Genomic DNA, 10803 nt, shown 5'->3' with positions numbered 1-10803 from the left:
AGAGACAGAGACAGACAGAGAGAGAGAGAGAGAGAGAGAGAGAGAGAGAGAGAGAAAGACATGCCTGTGCATCCTTAAGTGTGTTTTTCTTTTCATCTCTGCACATCTGTCTGAATGTTTGTGTCCCTGCAAATCCTACCAGCAAAGGTGATGATATTAGGAGGTGGGCCTTTGGGAGGTGCTTTGGTCATGAGGGTAGAATTTTTGTGAATGGGATTAGTCCCCTTATAAAAAGACTCCAGGGAGTGCCCTACCCCACTCTGTCATGTTGAGGAAATGTTGGGCTGTGAACAGGAAGAGCACCCTCACCAGAAGGCGATCATGCTGTCACCCTCGTCTTGGACTTTCCAGTCTCCAGAACCGTGAGCATTACTTTCTGTGGATTATAAACTACCCAGTCTGTGGTATTTTGTTATAGCAGCCTGAACAAATGAAAACATTGCCCAATTATAGCTATTTTCACAGCCCCCAAAGGAAATGACCTACCAAATATTTCAGAGAAATTGCCACCGATTTGGGGAAACGTTTTAGGAATTGCACACAAAATAGTGAAACAATAATAGCTAATGTATGAGAGCTTATTATGTGCCAGGCACAGTGCTAATTACTCTACATGCATCATGTTGTTCATCCTCAAAAGAATCCTATGACGTGAATAATATCCACTCAGGTTGACAAAGGATAAATTGAGGCACCAAGAAGTTACCCTGCTGGTCACCAGAACCAAGGTCTTTCTGACATGAGAGCCCACACTTAGGACCTGTGTGCCGTCCTCCCCTCTCCATCCTTCCTTTTGCCCACCTGAGTCTGTCTTTGTGTTCTAGCCTCGCCCCCTCGTAAAGCTCACTGTCCTCTACCCACTTACACTTCCTGCTACTGGCTCTTTGGCTGTTTTCTGAACACTGCTATGTGGATTCCCCCAACTTTCCACCCAGGGCTCATTCTGTCTGCTTTGCCTGGTTGGGATGCAGAGATGAATAAGATACTATTTGTGCCCTCAAGTATCTTGCAGCAGAGTCACAAGATAGACACATGAACAGCTAATTTAGATGCAGAGCAGGGTAGAACTAAGTGCTTTACAAGAGGAAGCAACTCAGACTTACTGAGAGCCATCAAAGGTGACAGAAATGACAGCTTTGATCCAGGCCCAGTGCTGGGTGCTGAGAACACAGGGATTAATAAAGGACGGTACCTGCCCTTAAGCGGCCCCACAACCCATAAGCCCTGGTTGTTGGTATGGGGACTGTCTGCACACACAGCTGACACCGTCCCTGGGCAGATCTCAGGAGCTTCTTGTTGGTAACGAACCCTGTGCTGCCCTCAACTCCTTTCAGTTTGGGGCAACCAGTGATGTCCACATATGGGATCAGAAACTCAGGTGGCAAAGACTTCTCAGCGACTATTTTGTTTTCAAACGTTGTCCTGTGAGGCCACTGGGGGTTCCAGGGGACTCTTGCAGGGGCAGCTGGAGGTGAGGAAATGGGGCAAAGAGAAATTAAGCAAGAAAGATTAAGCCATATCCCTTTTAATTTCAACCAGGACAGCTCTGTTTTTATTTGTTTTCATTTTCATGTAAGATTTCACTTAAACAAAGGGTTATGTAGCTGGAAAATATTTGGAAGGCACTGATTTAAATTTACAGAGATGAAGTCTGGAAGACAAATGGCTCTTCAAGAGATCAGTCAGAGAAAGCTGAGGTGAGAGCCTGTGTTTTCAACTCCTGGGCTGCTGTACTTTCCATCGTGCCAAACTGCCTCACTGTGAAGGGGGCACATCAGCAGGGGGGCCTCAGGGTTCCCCTCCAGTCATAGGAGGTCCTGCGATGGGTTGACATTATGGGGGTTGGGGGAATGGAGGGGCGTGGAGGAGCTACTGTTTACAGCCACTACTTACCATCCCTCCCTGTCTGCAGGTCAAGGTGATGTTAGGTGAGCTTGTGAAAAGAACACGGGCAGGTACTAGGAAAGAACCCACGACTCCCTCCCTGATTCTGAGAAGCAGAGCTCAGTCGGGAGCTCCCGGGAGCCAGAGTCGAAAGGTGGCTGGCAGGAATTAAGTATGGTTTGAAAGGCAGATGGCTTATGAAGTGTCCCAGAGGAAACAGAAGCGAGCAGCTTTTCCCCGGGCACCAGGAACTTGGCAACTTTTAGGATACTGATACATCCTTCATTCATGTGCTGAGCATCTATAGGAGAAATCAAGGTCAATCAGCCATTGTCCACACCATAAAAAAAAAAATCTACAATCCACTGCGGGATTTAAGGCATGTACCTTTGTAAATGCAATGCAGGATAAAAGAGAGAAGGCCATAAGAGATACGAGAATGCATGCCAAGTGAGTTAGACACGTGTGGAGGAAAAATCATTGATACGTCCCGGCGCAGGGTGGCTTTGAGCTGGCACCTGCAGCAAGGTAAGCCAGCAAGAGACAGGAAAGTGTACTCCATGCAGAGGGCATAATAGCAGGAGGCAGGACACAGAGGCAGGTCCTCGTTAGGTCTGCGTGCGGAACAGGAGTACTTCAGTCTGAAAGGTTGTTTTTCAACTCTATCACTTTCTTTCCAGAACCTGAGGGGGTGTCCTCAGGTGGCCCTGTTCCCTGGAACACTAAGCGGGTCATAACTGACATGGTAGCTTTGGGGGATTCGGTTTTGCCACCTCGTGAGAGGAAGCCAGGATCAGACAGAGACAGTAGAAGGTTTCCAAATGATGTAACAGCAGACCTCTGCTTCCATTCCTTCCCGGCCAGAGAAGCTGAGACGATGTGTGGGGCCCAGCAGTGAGTCGGGAAACGCGATGTGCAGATGGCATTTACCAAGAACTCCGTTCCCCTCCTCATGCCAGCAAACAGCTTGGCAACCAGCCCGAAATCCCCAGGAATCCCCAGCCTTCCTGAGCCAGTTTGAAAACAGCGTTTATTATTCCTTTGGCGCTGCCCCAAACCAGCCACTTGACATAACTCAGAGAGAGGGGACGAAGTACGGCAGAAGGGGGGCACCTCCCTGAGCCACTGAAAGCGGGTGGAAAAGTACCAACGGTGGGGAGCAGGAAGGGGAACTGAGAGCAGCCCTGGAATGATGTGGCTGGATTCTAATGCATTTCAGTTCTTAGAAAATTAAGCCATTATCAGAGAAAATGCGAGGGTGGTGAAATGCTTTCCAAGATATCTGGTTGCCCTTGACAAGACAAACATACAGCACAATGATTGCACGTCCCACTATGGACGTGTGACCAGGTGGACAAGTGTCACCAGTCAAAGAACCTCAAGCTAGAGGACCAACTAAGCAGACATCTTTTTGAGCCAATTTTGATCATTATATTTTCCTTTAAAAAAAATCACCCCAATTAGCATGGAGTTAGGAATGATATTTTCTGAAAGTTTGAAAACAATAATCCCCTCTCTAAGCTTCTGAAAAGTTCTAACATACGTTAATTGAGGCGCCTGCCGTAGAATAATATTTATTATCAAAATACCTTAATATATTACAAAGTACAAAGAGGTAGTAATAAAGTATGAATCAATTTCTATAAACATACATATGTATAGAATGAAAGAATGAAAGAAAAAGAATGAAGATAGAGGAGCTTTTGTGCTTATTTATCTTCTGTATTGAAAATACCTTGTAATTAGCTAAGTTTGTTTTGTGTGTTTTTTTTCTTTTAAATAAAAAACGAAAGCAATTCCTTGTCCTCTCCCCTGGGAACAAGGGGCACGGGATAGTAATTCACAGGTTAAGGTTTCTAGCCATTCACCTTTATTTCTTGAGATACACAAACATGTGCAACGCACAGAAGCAGCTCCCATCTCAAGATGCAGTCCGACGACGGTCACAGGATGAACAGAGAGAGGCAACAAGCTCTCTAGTTCTGGGCGTCGTGAATGCAACAATATGGCTCAAGCCTACACTGGTGCTGTGTTTTTCTTAGCCTGTCTCATGGTTAGACCATTGGCACTGTACTTCCAGCAAGCTAAGGACCTGCATTTTGTTTCTGTGTGCCAAGGTCGGTCAGTACTTGAAGCATCTGCCCAGAAGCTATCTATGGTCAGAGGAGGTGCTAGTATGGGTCCTGGAGACTGGGGCTCAAAGGGGCTGGAGTGTGAACCAGACGAGGTCAAAGCATGGGAAATGAGATCATAAGTGGCAAAGGGGAGCCCATGGTTAGAAGCCAAGGGCAAGTGTCAGCCAGCATCATGGAAAGAAGCAAGAGCTCAGGAGAGGAGGTAACTGACCTAGGTCAAGAAATGAACTAGCTGTGACCTTGGGCAAGGGGGCACCAGATTTGGGCCATGTAAGTTGCCAGGGACTGCATTTTCCAGGCCATTGGCTGTGCAGTTTAGAAATGGCTTGGTTGATTTAAAAGAACTCAGCTGGCTGAGATGTGTGATTGATTTGTTGAAGTCAAGTACATGCCTTGGTATTTATCTCTATTAAATTCAATCTTGCTATATTCAGTCCATTGTTACAGCTCAATAGATATTTATGGGACCTGATTCTGTCAGCCCTTTGTTAATTCTTATTCCTAGCTCTGTCTGTGACCCACAGATTTGATCAGTGTATATTCCAGGTATTCACAGCAAATCCATTGAAATCCATCACCAAAGACCCCTGCTGCAGCCTCCTGGGATGGTCATTCAATCATATGCCAATTCACCTACCATTTACCTTGTCTGTGAGGATAAACTGAGAGACCCCACATAATTCTTTATTGCAGAGCATTCCCCCTATTCATCAGTTTAATGACCCTAACCCAAACAGCCATGAGATGAATTTGATAAGACTAGTTTTAGTGAACACATTATAGGTTGTGTCAGCACTTTCTCCTCCAGGCTAAGAATCCCAAGGGCTCTAATCTTTTCCTGACACCAGAAATGGGAATAATGAATTATAATATAATGGAGTGACAACAAGCTAGATTCATCTCCACAAGGCTGAATTACAAATTTACATTCCCCAATGCTTTTATGGCTGTGCAGAGTCACTTTGCCTAAAGATACCAGCTGACTGGATACCGAAACTCGTATCCACAAAGTAACCTGATCTTGGTATCAGATCTGGTCTGGGGCCTGGTAGTTCAATTTTTTTTGGTCCAGGAACTCTTTGATCACTCCTCCAGAATTGAAGAGATCCAGGAAAACCAACCTATGACAAACACCCATTCATTCAACAAATTCATTTATTTATTTGAAAAAAATACTTCTTTGTATCTACTTTCTGGCTGACACTGTTCTGGATGCTGGGATACAGCAGCAAGTGAGATAAAGTCTCTGACTTCATAGAGTTTACTTTAGTGGGAAAAGGTAGATAACAAATAAGCAAGCAAATAAAAAATGGAATTTCAGACAGTTGTAAATGCCATGAAAAAATTAATGTAGGACTGGGATAGAGAGTCACTGATGCATGGCTGATGAATTATTAATTATTTTAACACATTCATTTATACTATAGATTTCCTTTCTTGTGGCCAAAGAAAGGAAATGTCCTCACTTCTGGGCTTTAGTTCTCAGTTATAGAGGATAAGAAAGCTACATTGGAATACATGTTAGTTTGGGAAGGAAGGAACTCGTACACGAGGAGAAGGATGGTAGGATGTGGCAGGTTATATATAGCACTGAAACCTCCAGTAGACCCAATAACGGAATGGTAAGAAATAAAATGTGTAAGTAAGAACATTACATAATTGTGGTTCAGTAAGAAAATATAAACCTAATTTCAGATGATATCTTAGACAAATGATCTGATGTAGCCCCTCCCTCCTCTTTACCTCCCCACTCCGGGTGAAAAGGTATGAAGACAAGTGGGCAGTACTGGGCTCTTCTGACATGACAGCACTCTCACTCTGCATGGGCTGCTGAGCCCACCCGACCTTGGGTATGACACTTGAAAAACAAAGAAGTATTGGAGACACTCTCACTCATGCCAGCATATCTTCATCATTTCATTTATATCCTGTGTAGTGTATATTGCTGATATGGCGATTATAAAATTATTAAAGAAATATTAGCTGAGCCTGGTTTATCAATTTTGCCATCTTCAAATCTGCACCAGCCTCAAAGAAGTCTGGTCTAACTAAGAATAAAAATAGTAGGTACAGATTTTAAGCACCTTCTATGTGCCCAGCACTGTCCTATAGACTCATCTCTTCTAATTTTCAGAACAAAACAATTACCGAATACAACCCCAGTACTGGCTAAGATGGCTAACTGCTGTATCAAATAAGTCCCCAAAGAAATAATGGTTTACCCAAAAGAATTGAGTTTTTTCTCACACAGAGAGGCTAAGGTGATTCCAGGTTGATAAAAGGGTCTGCTCCACTCTGTCATTCAGGTATTCAGGATATTGGAAGCTCTGTCACACCCAGCCAGCGGGGAAGTAAAGAGGATACAAGAGTGCATATAGGAAGTTTTTATGGGTCAGGCCTGGAAGAGTGGCACGCCACTTCTGCTTATATTTCATTGGTTATTAATTGGTCACATGGCTGCTCCTAAAACTTCAGGAGAGGTTGAGAAATATGGTCTCACTGTGTTCCCAGGAAAAAAAGGCAACACAGAACTGTTATTATCCTGATTTTGCATATGAAGAAACCAAGGCTCAGAGAATTTAAGTATCTTGTTTAACAAAGTAATTACGGGGCCGGCCGAGTGGCGCGATGGTGAGGAACTCGCTTGGGACACTGGAGGGCCCCAGTTCAGATGCCACATATGAGGGCCAGTGACATTGCCCTCCACAGCTAAGATGCTGAACAACAGCTCAACCTGGAGCTGGGCTGCCGTGAGTCGCTGGTGACGGCATAGGCTGCCGCCCCTGTGGCAGTGGGTTGCCATGGGCTACCGTATGTGGCCAGCAGCCACCGTGAGCAGCCATCCAGAAGCCGGCGACTGATTTGCCTCGCCCAGGAAGAGCGCAATGATGGTGCCAACTTGGGCCAGTGAAGCAACGTCCTCCACAACTAGACTGAAGAACAAAACGACAGCAACTTGTCTGTTCCCCTTCCCCCAATTCCCCAGCACTGTTCCCTTCCCCTCAGTTCCCCAATAAAAATTTTTTTAAAAAATAAAAGAAAGTAATTATGTAAGTAAATAAGTAAACCAGTAAGTGAGTAGGCAGGTAAGCCAGGGTCCTGGTGTTTGAGCTCAGCTGCTCTGACTCTAAGAATGCTTTTAACCAATACATTACATTGGCCTCTTGAAGGATACACAGACTGTGGCGAACCTTCCAGATTTACAATCTGTCTCCCCTGGGTGGTACTGAGTGCACAATGCCAAATTCTGCCTCTCTGATCCCATTTTTCTATACTTTTTTGGCTAACCAACCTTATTCTGTTGCCATAGTCTTCCTTTAGGTAGGTTAATATCGATTAACCTTCTTCTTTGCCCAAGAAAAGTTTCCACAATATATTTCTGCATTGATTTTGGCTGACAAATGCAGAGCTCTTGGGTGCATTTCATTGTTTCTTCCACTTAGATAATTCTTCCTTTAGTCAATAAAGTCACTGCAGAGAATCAGGATACTTTCTAGGGATGGTTTTTACACTTGTGCCTTCAAGACAGTCGGGCCAGCACCCTTTTTGTTGTCATTTCCAGGATGTCCTATTGCAGCTGTTATTCCTCTGAGGTTCCTGGATACCATGGTTCTGTCCATCTATCTTTTATCAATGTTACTGACCTTATGAGCACACTTTCACCATGAGAGTAAGCCAGGCAATGATGGCTTAGAAGATTATAATTGTTTAATATGACATAATAAAAGTTTATAATTGTGCAGACCTTGTCCTGTCCACATTGTAACATGTGTCTCAGTTTCTTCCCAGTTCTGCACACACACTTCCCCCACCATCAGAACCACAGCCCATGATACGTGAAATGGGTAATTTCAACATAGGCAGGGCAGATCGGCCTGACTTTTGACCCCAGTTCAGAGATGTTTGGCACCATCAGGGTCTCATGTGGTGATAGGGTGCTAGTGAGTGACATGGACTGGCTGATCAGTGATTGAAAACCTGCTCCCTCATCGACATGAGACCAGGTGTTCTAGCCTCCTCAACCCAGAGAATGTTACTCAGAACCACAAATGTCTTTTCCAGCATGGACAGAGTATGCAACTATGGACAAGGCAAAATTACAGCTCTGAGTATCTAACTATATTTTGACCAGAAACCTCATTTTAAAAAGGGGGAGGGGGCGGAGTGTTGGTTGGTCCTCCTGTGCAGGATTTTAAGGAATGATAAAAGCACTATCCTAAAGAGAAAAGGGTAAAGAAATTATTTGGGTACCTTTTAGCTTTACGCTGGAGACCCATTTTAGTTCACCCCAATTCTGTTTAAGTATTCCCATTTTCAAAGCTCCCTAAATAGTAAATATTGTGTTGGACAGAAAGTATAAAGCTGGTTTTGTTCCTCTTTTCTAAAATTGCTAAGAGGTTCCTTACTATTCAGATATGAGGAAAAGTATGCAAAATACACAAAATCCATCTTCTATTTATTAATTCAACCATGAACTTCAACCATCCATTGCCTATAAAGTTTTTAATGGTATGAATATTCAACTCTTAAGGTTGGATTTTCTTTTATGTTGTCTCACATATAATCAATATCACTCTGGCCCACTAGGGCGGATGAAATTCCACTTTCATAACAACCCTCTACCCTTCTTGGGAAAAATCGTGAGAAATGGAATGGAGAGTTGGTTTCTGTGACATGGTTGTTAAAACATTTTAAAAAGGTAAGTAGAAAAAGGCATTTGGGAGAAAGTGCCTGGGTGAGCAAAAAAGTCATTCCAAGGTGGAGAGAAAAGTGGCTCTGAGATGCCAGGTAGCCTCTGGTAGGAATGAATGCTTTTGAGCACCAGCCTAGAAAGTGCCAGTCAGGTGCTTCTGTGTACTTGAGGAGATTATCTGAAGTTTATGGGGAAAGGAAGATAATTACAACACTAGATTATGTGCTCTACAAAGTCAGTGACCACCACTGTCTGGTTCCACTGTGTCCCCAGTTCCAACCCGAGAGTCTGGCATGTGGTAGCTGCTAATTAAATATTTGGTGAATACATGTTAAACGAATGAATGAAAATGTTAAGTGCCAGGCTACACTTTGGGGTTGCTTGTAAAGAAGTTATAATATTTCTGGAGAGAGACCCTTCCCCGATTTCACTGGCAGTGGGGAGGACAAGCTAGGGCAACCGTAGCCCTGGGGTTAAGAATACAGCAGAGGTGGCAAAGATGTGATGGTCAAAGCCACCTCGTGGTAAACTGAGGTCAATACGTGATGGACTAGCAAGCCAGCAGCAAGAAGCAAATGAAGAAACCCATCCTTCCCAGGAACTTCCAAGGGAGGGCGGGAGACCAGAGAATTTAGGGGTCAATGACTTTCCTGGGGGTGTGAATTCAATTCCAGCCACTGTGGACGACTGCCTGTACCCTCAGCCCTCACTTGATCTCTCTCCTCTCCCCTCCCCCCCATTCCCTCCCTGCTCCTTTCATGCTGAAGTGATCTGGGAGAAATGAGGATAAATTTATATTAAAAAAAAAGAAATAAAAGAAATTTCTTGCCTAAAACATAAGCCTAATTCTGCCTTGTGGAACAATATAAGCCCAAAATAAGTCTAATTATTTTTCCACATTCATCCTTAAAACACAGAATATGTGATAGAAGAGTTCCATTTTCCTCCCATCTCAGAAAGGTCCAGAGATTATGTCCCCCTCCTTACGCTGTGGTTGTTGGAGAATTTTGTTCAAGTTATATCTTAGAGTCTCACCTCACCTTCTTGAGGCTCAAAGGAGAATTTAATTAAGACACCTCAAATTGATTAATGAACAGAAGCGGGACCTTGTACTCCCCAATTCACTTTTCGGATAATTCCAAAGTCATTTCAGGTTGGTGGCACATTAATTTGGCTTTGTTTGTTACAGAGTTAAAATCGTTCACTGTCCAATATGTGGAACCCACGAGGATAGAATTCTTTCTTTGTCATTCATTTCACATTGTCAAATTTATACAATGAAAACTGCATGTAAACAAATAATTTTCTGAATGCTTACAGCTGGTCCTGATCCCACCAGAAATTCTCTTTGGGTAAGATTGCCCTTATTTCTACCCTTTGTTTCCCCAGGTACTCCTGATGTGGGAAAGCCCGGATCTGGAAGAAATCGCTCCTGGCTGACTTCCATCACTTCCCTCACTCTGAAGTGCATTTTTTGGTACCTAATGGACACGTGTGTGTCTGTCTGCTGTAGTCTTGTTCCGCACCCTTAAGCTCGGAAATCGTAGAACCACTGGCTTCCTTTTTGTTGGCTCAGAGTAGAGAGAAAGTGGGTGGACATGTGGTGACTTTTGTTAAATAACTGGAGATTTGAAACGCACGTATTGCAGATTACAATTTAGAAATATTAAATAAAGATTGGTCCTTCACACCGTGACCCAGTCTTCACTCACTTAGCAGTATTAATGGCCTCGGAGAGCATTCATTGAAGGGAGACACAAAGAACTTAGAATAGAGACAACTTTTTTCTTTCTTTCTTTTTAATTCTAAGTAGACTTGAAACTCAAAGCAGAGTCATTAGTCTTGAAATCTAAGACTTTTCATTTTTGTGGGGGAGGCAAGAGATGAGGTTGTTTGTTTTCTGAAGACTAAAATTCTGAGGGAAGCCAGGAATAGAGCTAATTCCCTCTTTAGCTTTGTATGGAAGAAGATGATAGCCTGGGTGAAGAGGGGCTTCAGAGAAGGATAAAACAGCTTCGCTGCCAGTCTGTCCCAGAGATGGGTCTGGCCCCTTCCTCCTGCCCCTGACTAAGCCTGGACGGGACCGAGAAC

This window comes from Hipposideros armiger, unplaced genomic scaffold, assembly GCF_001890085.2.
Source record: "Hipposideros armiger isolate ML-2016 unplaced genomic scaffold, ASM189008v1 scaffold_327, whole genome shotgun sequence".
In the NCBI taxonomy this organism is placed as follows: Eukaryota; Metazoa; Chordata; class Mammalia; order Chiroptera; family Hipposideridae; genus Hipposideros; species Hipposideros armiger.
This window is presented reverse-complemented; position numbering follows the sequence as displayed.